Source organism: Parasteatoda tepidariorum, chromosome 10 (assembly GCF_043381705.1).
Source record: "Parasteatoda tepidariorum isolate YZ-2023 chromosome 10, CAS_Ptep_4.0, whole genome shotgun sequence".
NCBI lineage: Eukaryota > Metazoa > Arthropoda > Arachnida > Araneae > Theridiidae > Parasteatoda > Parasteatoda tepidariorum.
Window position 1 is genome coordinate 57969994 of NC_092213.1, and position 10040 is coordinate 57980033.

Consider the following 10040-nt stretch of genomic DNA (forward strand, 5'->3'; position numbering starts at 1 on the left):
CAACATTATAGTAGTCATTAACACATATTAAAGAGGTGAATGCACACATTACAAATGTTCAAAAAAAGTTAGCTACACTCTTAATACCCTCGCCAGATTGTCAAAGGTGAACTGGGGCATGGGTTCAAAGGCCTTGAAAATTATTTATGATGGAGCAATCTTGCCTCAGCTAACTTATGCTGCACCAGTATGGTTTGATGGCATCCGCTACAATTATAACAGACGCAAGCTAAGAACGATCCAGAGACTTATAGCCCTACGAATTATTAAAGAATTTCGTACGATCACGTATGACCCCTTCTTCTGTTCTAGCTGGAATTGTACCAATCTGTATTAAAATACAGAAATGTGCAGACATTTACTTTAAGGTGAAACCAGATGCATTGAGTGATACGGAGTCAAATCTTGCCCCAAGATATTGGCTGCATCCTGGAAGGGTTACTTCTATCAACAATAACTTAGATAATGATGATCATCTTCAGATTTATACAGATGGAAGCAAAATCAATAATTGCACAGGCTGCGCTTTTGTGGTGTATTACAATGATAATGTTGCTACTGAAAGATCATTTAAGCTTCACCCTAATTGTTCTAATAACCAGGCAGAGGCATTTGCTATTCTCCAATCTTTGAACTGGATGAACTCCAAGGATGACTTCTCATTCAATAACATCATATTATTCACAGATAGCCAAGTCAACTTATCTAAAATTCAAGACAGGAAGTGCCATGACGATGCTACTGAAAATATCCGTTTCATGATTTGGAAATTCTCTACACGAAACATCAATATTACTTTTAATTGGGTCAGAGGCCATTCTGGAGTTATTGGAAATGATAAGGCTGATGAGCTTGCAAAAGCGGCGGCCGAATCAGATCTCACCATCAGCTTCAGTAAATTGCCTAAATCTTTTATCAAAAATGATATTCTTCGAAAGACCGGGGATTTGTGGCAAGGTGAGTGGGACTTCACACAAAACGGCATAATAACAAAGAAGTTTTTTCCATCAATGCAAGAAAGAATTACCCAAAAATTTATTCCCAATTTTAAATTTACACAAATCTTATCCGGACACGCTCGTTGTAAAAAATACCTACATAGATTCAAGCACGTAGAATCTCCACTCTGCAGCTGTGACCAAAATAAAATTCAAAATATTGAACATATTTTATTCTTCTGCCCTGAATTAGACTCTCATCGTAGCGAACTTTTCAAACATGTAATCACTAGTGTATTACAATGGCCACCAAACTGTCATACTCTGATCAATACTGACTGTCTACCAATTTTTCAAAAGTTTGTTCATAATATTCCTTTTTTTTCTTTCTGATTTTACTTGTCTGCTTTTATATTTTATATTTGTATTTTTGATCTAAATTTGTTATTCTTATTCTTTAATGCATGTATTATAACTCTTGTTATAATACATGGATGCTGGAAATAAATATTTAAAAAAATTTTTTTGAAAAAACATATTAAAAAGGATGCTGAAACAGATTAACTTGAATGCCCACAGATGGCGCTCGAACTGAACGAACATTAATGTTTTTTTCTTTTCTGTTTTAGTTTGATTTCTATGAAGGATGATCGTTTTTATGTTATGTCCGTCCTCTCATTAAATTTGTTTAATTATTAGAATNAATCTCCACTCTGCAGCTGTGACCAAAATAAAATTCAAAATATTGAACATATTTTATTCTTCTGCCCTGAATTCGACTCTCATCGTAGTGAACTTTTCAAACATGTAATCACTAGTGGATTACAATGGCCACCAAACTGTCATACTCTGATCAATACGGACTGTCTACCAATTTTTCAAAAGTTTGTTCATAATATTCCTTTTCTTTCTTCTTGATTTTACTTGTCTGCTTTTATATTTGTATTTTTGATCTAAATTTGTTATTCTTATTCTTTAATGCATGTATTATAACTCTTGTTATAATACATGCATGCTGGAAATAAATATTTAAGAAAAAAAATTAAAAAAAACATGCTGAAACAGATTAACTTGAATGCCCACAGATGGCGCTCGAACTGAACGAACATTAATGTTTTTTTCTTTTCTGTTTTAGTTTGATTTCTATGAAGGATGATCGTTTTTATGTTTTGTCCGTCCTCTCATTAAATTTGTTTAATTATTAGAATTCGTTTTCTTTTGAACACAAGTGACGCAGTAGCGAAGTTACGGTAAAAAGATTGAACCAGGTAAGAGAAAAAATTAGAATTATTTCTACTATACCCTTTTCAGATGCATAACCTGAAGGGTCCTATGTTGCGATCGATGTTGGCTTACTATGTCCTAGTTCGCAAAAGAGGGCAGTCGTAGGGGAACAAAATCTATGCAACATTATAATAGTCATTCACACCTATTCAAGAGGATACAACACCTGAAGGGTCCTATATTGTGATCGATATTGGCCCATTGTTGCAGTTGTGCGACAAGAACAAGCCTCTCTTGGAGCAATAGCTGATGGCCATTTCCAGTGCGCAAAGAAATAAATGGAGCACTCTAAATAACTTTTGATTTAGTCATCCAATATTCATGTTCTACAACTAAATGGTTCGAAGGGGTGATCTCAAATATGCTAATCAATTAGGCAGGCGACATTTTTAAGTTATAATATCAGGTATAAAAACGTAGTTTCTCTGAATAAATATACCTTTTTTTCGACAGATTCGGATTTAATCCTCAAAATTTAAGGAGATAGTCACAATCTGTGAAACGTTGTTCATTAGTTAGCCATTATTATTTATTTAAAAATAGCCGTTGTATTAAAAAAATTTTGTATTAAAAATTTGACTTGTAAGGTATACAATTATACACATAATTTTAAAAAGTGCAATTTAAAATGGCAAAATACAAAATTTGCACGAACAGTCCAATAATTCCTGAGAAATCTTATTTTAAAAATAAGACTTTTCAAAATTCGATTTCTCAGTTACTATTCGACCGATTTCGCTGAAATAATGTATTCTGCCATATAAAATCGCATTCTTAAAGATGGTGTGAAACATTGTAGACAATACAATTCAAATTTTTTTTTTATTATTATTAAATAAAATATTAAATATTTACTGAAAGTGGCATTTTGCATGGAATTATCTTTGAAAAAACGAACTTCATATATTTGTATGCAAAATTGTTTTAATTCGCTTAAAATGTTCTCCAGATATAATGAAATACGCAAAAAAGTAAAATTAACATCAAGGGGTGAAAAATTATGACCAAGTGTCCCAGATTGCGGCTATCCCCTCTATTTTTGGAGTTAGAAATCTGAATCCCTTTTTCTTGATTTTAGAGCTATTTGATTTGAGTTTAGTCCTCCAATTGCAGGTCTTTATTTACTTGAAATTATATTTCCAAACAGTCATTAAATGCTTTTATGAAATGTTCAGCAACAGTTAATAATGTCTGTAACACACAAAAATATTAAACAGGGATAAATCTCACAGGTTGCCCTCTTTCTTCAAACTTTAACACCACAATCAACTTTATTAAGGGAATTTCCGTCATGGCAAATTTAAAGCGGACCTTACGGAATATCCACACAGGTTGATTCGTTTGCTGTAAGGATTGAACTTAGAATTCCTAGCTTTCCATTAGAATGCTTTCCATTTGCAGTTGAAGACAAACAGTTTCTTCATAGTAGATTTTCTTGAAGATAAAGAGCTAGAGGATGCAGCAGTCCAAATTGATGTATCACTGGATGATATGGAATACTTGGAAAGAAAAATTCAAATCCTCCAAAAAGAAAACTACCATCTACGAGAAAAAAGAATGTTAACAAGAACATTTGAGGATGTGACTAATCAAAGCATAGGCTGATTTAAATTTTATACTGTACTGAACTATGTTGTAGTTTTTAGTGCACTTTTGACATTAATTTTATCTGTATAGCAACATGAAATAAAAATAGTGGTTACTGTCAGTACAATTTTTTACTCGTGGATACACGTTTTGTCTGTCAACTTGAGGAGTTTAATTATAAGTCCATCACGAAAGAACTAAATAAATTTGCCCAGTCCTTCAGAGATGTTTCTCTTGAAAATGTGAGGTGCATTTTTGACTGTAGCGTAATTTTCATTGAGAAACCTCATAACTTTACAACAAGAGCACAAAGATACTCGAACTATAAGCACCACAATATCAATTTCTAGTGGATATAACTCCATTTGGAGTAATTTGTTTCAAAATTTGTTCAGTTCAAAATTTGAAACAAAATTCTATTTAGTGTGTTCCTTTTTAAAGTATCTAAATTGCTCAAATAACTCAATATAAAGATCAGTACACAAACATTATCTGAAATTACTGCAGAATATAACACTACACTATTTTTTTTTATTAACATAGGCTATATTTTTTTCTACTCAGTGATGAAGTTGGGGGCCCATGTTACAATTCTCCAGAAATTTTAAGTTAACACGTTGACTACCGCGAGCAATTACAGTAAAATCTCCTTCAGGCCACGAGTACCGTCGTACGAAGCGTATTCTGCTGGGCACTCCCATCGATATTTTAATAATGCAAATTGCTGGTGGTTCAAGCAACTAGCGGCTGAAATGAAACGAACGAGTGTCCACTCCTGCTTCTCATCTGCTCCAGCTCAATATGACGTTAGCGATAGATGCGTGGGTTAAACTCTGTGAGATGAGTGCTGTAGGTTGTTTACATTTTGCTAAGGAGCTTGTTTACGTTTCTTCCGAAGTTTCTAATTATATTAAATGTCTCTAAATGATGAAAAAAGTCCTTTTCAGAACCATCAAAAAATAAATTTTTTTGTTACGTTTGTGATAAATCTTTTTCTTCAAAATTTAATTTGAAAAGGCACATAAAAAATATTCATGGTCAGGAAGTAGAAGAGCCTTCATTAAATGGACCACCGGTCAAGAAATTTCTTTGCAAAGTTTGTAATAAATCTTTCGCATTCAAATTTAATTTGATTAGACTCGCAACCAGTGCGCATGGACAGCCACCAACAGAAACTGAAAATTCTTGTAGCTTGAATATCCAAACCAACCAACAACTTCATCAGAAATCGAAATGCCATCAACAAAAATTGTGAATTCCAGTAGCTTGAATTTCATATAACAGTCATCAACTTAATGTTCTGTTCTGTTAGGTGGTTCGGAGTGCCTGAGGCCGGAACGGCCCTTTACCCTTTCATCGTGTGATGAGAGTCTATGAGGTAATGCCTTGTGGTTGGAATGAAAATGAGATTTAAAAAGATGAAAGGCTACATCAGTGGAGAAAAAACGTAATGAGAAATCGAAAAAACTTTTGTGTGCACATTTCTGGATGCACTTCCAAATTTCAACATGAAAGGAGTCTTAAAAGCCACGAAAGAGAAAAACATAGTGTTATAAATTTGAAAGGATATGTCCATTGTGCAATGAAAGATCTATAAATATAGTACAGCATTATTTTTCAAGCTTTGAAGTTTGGAAATTAGAAATGGAAAAAAATACAAAATATTTTTTTCGAAAGTATAGAAGTGATGAGAGAAATGCTAATATTATGGAGGTTTCTGTAAACATGATTTTACATTTGTCATCATATTATATTTAATAACTTTAATTTTTGCTGGGCAAAATCCATTAATTTTGTTACTACCAGTTATTTTTAAATGTCTCTTCCCCAAACCTTTGGAGACGAAATTCCCGGATCTGTGGCACTTGTAATAAATTGTAACCTTACCATTAACCCATTAACTGCCGCGGGCGGAATCATTTCGCCTATCATCTGCTGTAGTAAAACATGAAAATTATTATTTTAGTGTGAATTTGTGGGTGAAGGAGCAACTTAGCTCTGAAAATTCTTGAGTGCTATTTTTTAAGACACGAGGTGAAACTTCTGTGGAACACACTTTCCTTTCCATGGAAGATTTCACATGGCAGAGATGGATGATGACAGAGGCTCAAATAGAGCTGTCAAATAAGTTCGGATCAGATTATGTGTGGCTTGATGGCACGCATGGGTTAAATGCCTATGGTTTTGAATCGATAACTCTTTTAGCGATAGATGACATGCGACAGGGGTTTCTTTGTGCTTTCATGGTATCTAGTAGATGTGATCAGCTTGTGCTGGAAATTTTCTTCAATGAAATTCAAAAGAAGACTGGTGAAATAAAAATGCAATGTCTTCATGTCAGATGCATTTCATAATGCACGGTCCTCCACCATGCTATTGCCAGAGAAACGTCTGTCTTGCGCATGGTACGTGCATGGAGGAAGAATTTGAAGCGCATCATGTCTTCAGAAAAGAAACTAGCAACATACAAGCTCTTAAAGTGTCTGTTGTAATAAGTTGGCCATTGCAACTCATGGAGGATTGTATATGTTTACCTGCACACCTTTTGGTCTTCGAAACAGTGCCAATTCCTTCAAAAGATTAATGAACGTGGTATTATCAGGCCTCGAACCTTTGAGTATTGAAATTTATATTGATTTTATTGTCATTGCCAGTAATAGTATTGAGGATCACTTCCCGAAACTTAAAATGGTATTTGAAAGGTTGGTAAAAAAACAAATTAAAATTGAAACCAAGTAAATGCTCGTTCCTCACTAATAGAATTAATTACTTGGGCTTTGTTATTCAAGATGGTATAGTTTACCCGTATAAAAAAATATAGGGGTTATCAAAAATTTTAAAACCCCAAAAAACAAAACTGATGCTCAGTCATTTTTAGGCTGTTTTGGGTACTATAGAATATTTATTCCTAACATTGGTCAAAAATCGCTTCGGCTAACAGAATTAAATGAAAATGACAAATTTGAATGGGACAGCCGGGCATAAGCCGAATTTTTAAATCTAAAACAATTCCTAATATCTGAGCCTGTATTGGTTTTGCCTAACATGTCAAAATCTTTTCATTTATATACTGATGCCAGTAAGCATGCTATCGGATCAGTGTTAGCTCAACTGGATGATGAAGATAACTTAAACTTAACAACTTAACATAGATAACTTAAACCCCCAGAGACGAGATATTCTGTAACCGAACGTGAAACCTTAGCATTAGTTTATTTCACTAATTACTTTAGACACTATTTACTGTGGAAGAAATTTTATATTTACACTGATCATGCTCCTTGAAGTTGAAGGATTCTTTTTGTAGAATTGCACGATGGTCCATTTCGTTGTCACAATTCTAATTTGAGGTAAAATATATTCCAGGAAAAATTAAATGTATTGCAGACTTTATGAGTAGAAATGTTAAATACGCAGAGAGCTTAGAGGCAAAGATTTTGTATAATGAAATAGAGTGTGATAAATCCAAATATTCTCTAGAGCAATTAATTGAGGAACAAAATAAAGATGCATTTTGTAAGGAAATTATAGAAAATTTAAATGAAAAGAGAGCCGTTGGTTCCAAGTTTCATTAAGAGCCGCATATTAATGTGTAAGAAAAGCCCTATTTCTGAATTAGAAAAGATTGTCATACCTCAAAGTTTAATTAAGGAAATTTTGGGTTTCTACCATGAATCACCTTTGGTTTGCCACTCTGGTCGAAGCAAAACTTCGAAAAAGATTAAGAACGAATATTTTTGACCTAAAATGTCTTCTTACATCATAAATTTTGTTAAGTAATGTAATAGTTGCCTAGAGAGAAAAGAACATCAACCAAACGCCTAGTCCCATTAGAAAGGATGCCCTTGCCTGACGACCCTTTTCAAAGGATAGCATGTGATATTGTTGGTCCCCTTCCAGTGACACTGAGTGGCAAAAGATATCTAGTGACAATAGTAGATCATTTTACTACATGGTTGGAGGCTATTCCTGTGGCATCAGTTAACAGTGAGGATATAGCAAAGAGGCTTTTAAATTTTATTTGTCGTTTTGGCTCCCTTAAAACTTTAATTACTGATAGAGGCTCAAACTTAATAAGCGAGGGTATGAGTCAGATTTATAATTCGCTAGGTATTGAAAAAATTAACAGAATTCCTTATCGATCACAGAGTAATGGTGCTATTAAAAGAACTCATAAGACGAAAGCTAATTTTTTGTGTCATATAGTGAATTCTACCCATAATGATTAGGATCTCCAACTCCCCTTTGCCTTGCTTGCATATCATACTTCTGTACATGAATCAATTAATTTTACTCCAGCCTTTCTCACCTTTTTGTTACCATTAGAATTCTTAAGCAACAGAGGCCATTTTCATATGCTGACCAGGAGGATTATGCTAAACATTTGTTAGACAAATTGCATAGTACTTATGCTACAGCACGGGGTAACTTGGAAAAATCTGCAGCGGCTAGGGAAAGTAGGAGGGAAAAACAAGCAAAGGACTGTAATTTTAAGGTCAACGATATAGTATATTGGTATAATCCAGTTTTGAACAGGGATAAGTGTAAGAAATTTTCTGAGTTCAATGAGGGTCCCTTCAAAGTGATTGGGGTCATATACCCAGTCGCTCTGAAAATTCAACATATCAAAAGGGTTGGCTATACGAGAACAGTCCATGTGGAGAATGTAACTAAAACCGAGCAAAGACTTGAAATTTTACAAACTAGTAAGAGTGAATCCGGTGACTCAATCAGTGACAATATAGATAACGCCTAAGTGGAGACGCCTGCTCCTAGAAGTATACAGTATGAGACAGGTCGTTTCGTACTTGTTCCTCAGCCTCGTTGCAACTTAAGACCACGTATTCATGGAAAGGTCGTGAGAAATTAAGAGTTTAGAAAAAGAAGGTTCTAATAGTTTAGAGGTTTATTAGAAAAGAAAAAAAAAATTTCAAATTGTATTGAACGTATTTTTATGGAGTCTCTCCGAGATGAGAAAAAGTAGTCTATACCTGAATATGTAAACATTTATTTACATGGGCTGGAATGTAAGGAGTCAGTGGGGACTGATTTCTTTTGTAGGTGGACCTCGGTCCTTTTATGTACATTCGTTTAATTTGTTGGTCTCCTCTGGCAGTTTAACTATGTAACCAATCAAAAACGGCGTTTGGCCCAATTTTTTCTTAATATTTTAAGTAGTAGTGTTTCTGAAATTAGTTGTAGTTTGAAATTCGTGAGCTCAAATTTCCTTTTCTTTGTTTCCTGATAACGTTACAGGTCATTTGAACAAATTGAGCTTTGGTATTTCAAAAAAATTAAAGGTATCTTTCAATTTTTTTTTTGATAAGGCGATGGTATTGTAATTGAAATTTGTTGTTTTGTTGTAAATATCTGTTTGCTATAGCTTTAATCACTTTTTAAAGTATTTAATTTGACTGTTTTTTCATTGAACTTTTTTTGTTGTTGTTGTAACGTTCGCTGGTGCTGCGCTGCTACGCGTGGGAGTAAAGAGATCGGAGAAGAATTCCTCCGCGCTGCCCGCACAAGTTTAAAATGGGTGGTGGAGCGGAGCCGAGACAGGTGGAAGTATAACGGAGCCTCTGGAACTAAGCCAGGGACGACAGGAGATTGCTTTAGCCAGAGCTGCTGTGGGGTGGAGCCAGACCCGGAACCTCTGATCGATGAGTAGAGTGAGAGGAGTTGGACCGGAGATACGGAGTCAGGATCTCTCCACTCCCGGAAACAAGCTGGTCCTCGAATGCAATCTATCTGAGTACATCCGATATATCCGAGTATCTGAATACTATTGTTACGGCGACTTCACCAACTGAGCGATTAGGTGCCAATAGGGCAGCCCCTTCTTCATCAACCAATCAGAAGGACTTTGAGGGGTTGCCCTGAAAGGATGAAGAATCTTGAAGAGCCGTCCGGTAGTTGGAAGGTGACCAGTCTGAAGGAAGGACGCTGATGTGAGGGAGAAAGGTGCAAGGGTATGTTGACTTTATTTATACTTTAATTATATAGCATTGTGAGTGTTAGGGTTTAATTAAGTTTTTTGTAATAATCAAGATGTGTAATCAGATAATCAGGATTAAAATTAATTATAATTTGTAGATTTGTTGTTTTCATATTATTTAAATTAATTTAGATTAACTAATTAAGATTTAGGGATCCACGTGTGAATATACAGGTAATGACATAATTATTAGATCTTACTAAATAACAATGCAATGTACAGTGAACTTCGTATCA

General features: G+C 34.5%; 1 long non-coding RNA gene across 1 annotated transcript in view; it reads left to right on the forward strand.

Annotated features, from left to right (window-relative positions):
- The first annotated feature begins 9595 nt into the window (after positions 1–9595).
- The window catches only part of LOC122270230 (uncharacterized), an 8862-nt gene continuing 8417 nt past the window's right edge, over positions 9596–10040 (forward strand). Inside the window, exon 1 of the long non-coding RNA XR_011637924.1 lies at positions 9596–9778. This is a non-coding gene — a long non-coding RNA (uncharacterized lncRNA). The remainder of the gene's footprint in view (positions 9779–10040) is intronic.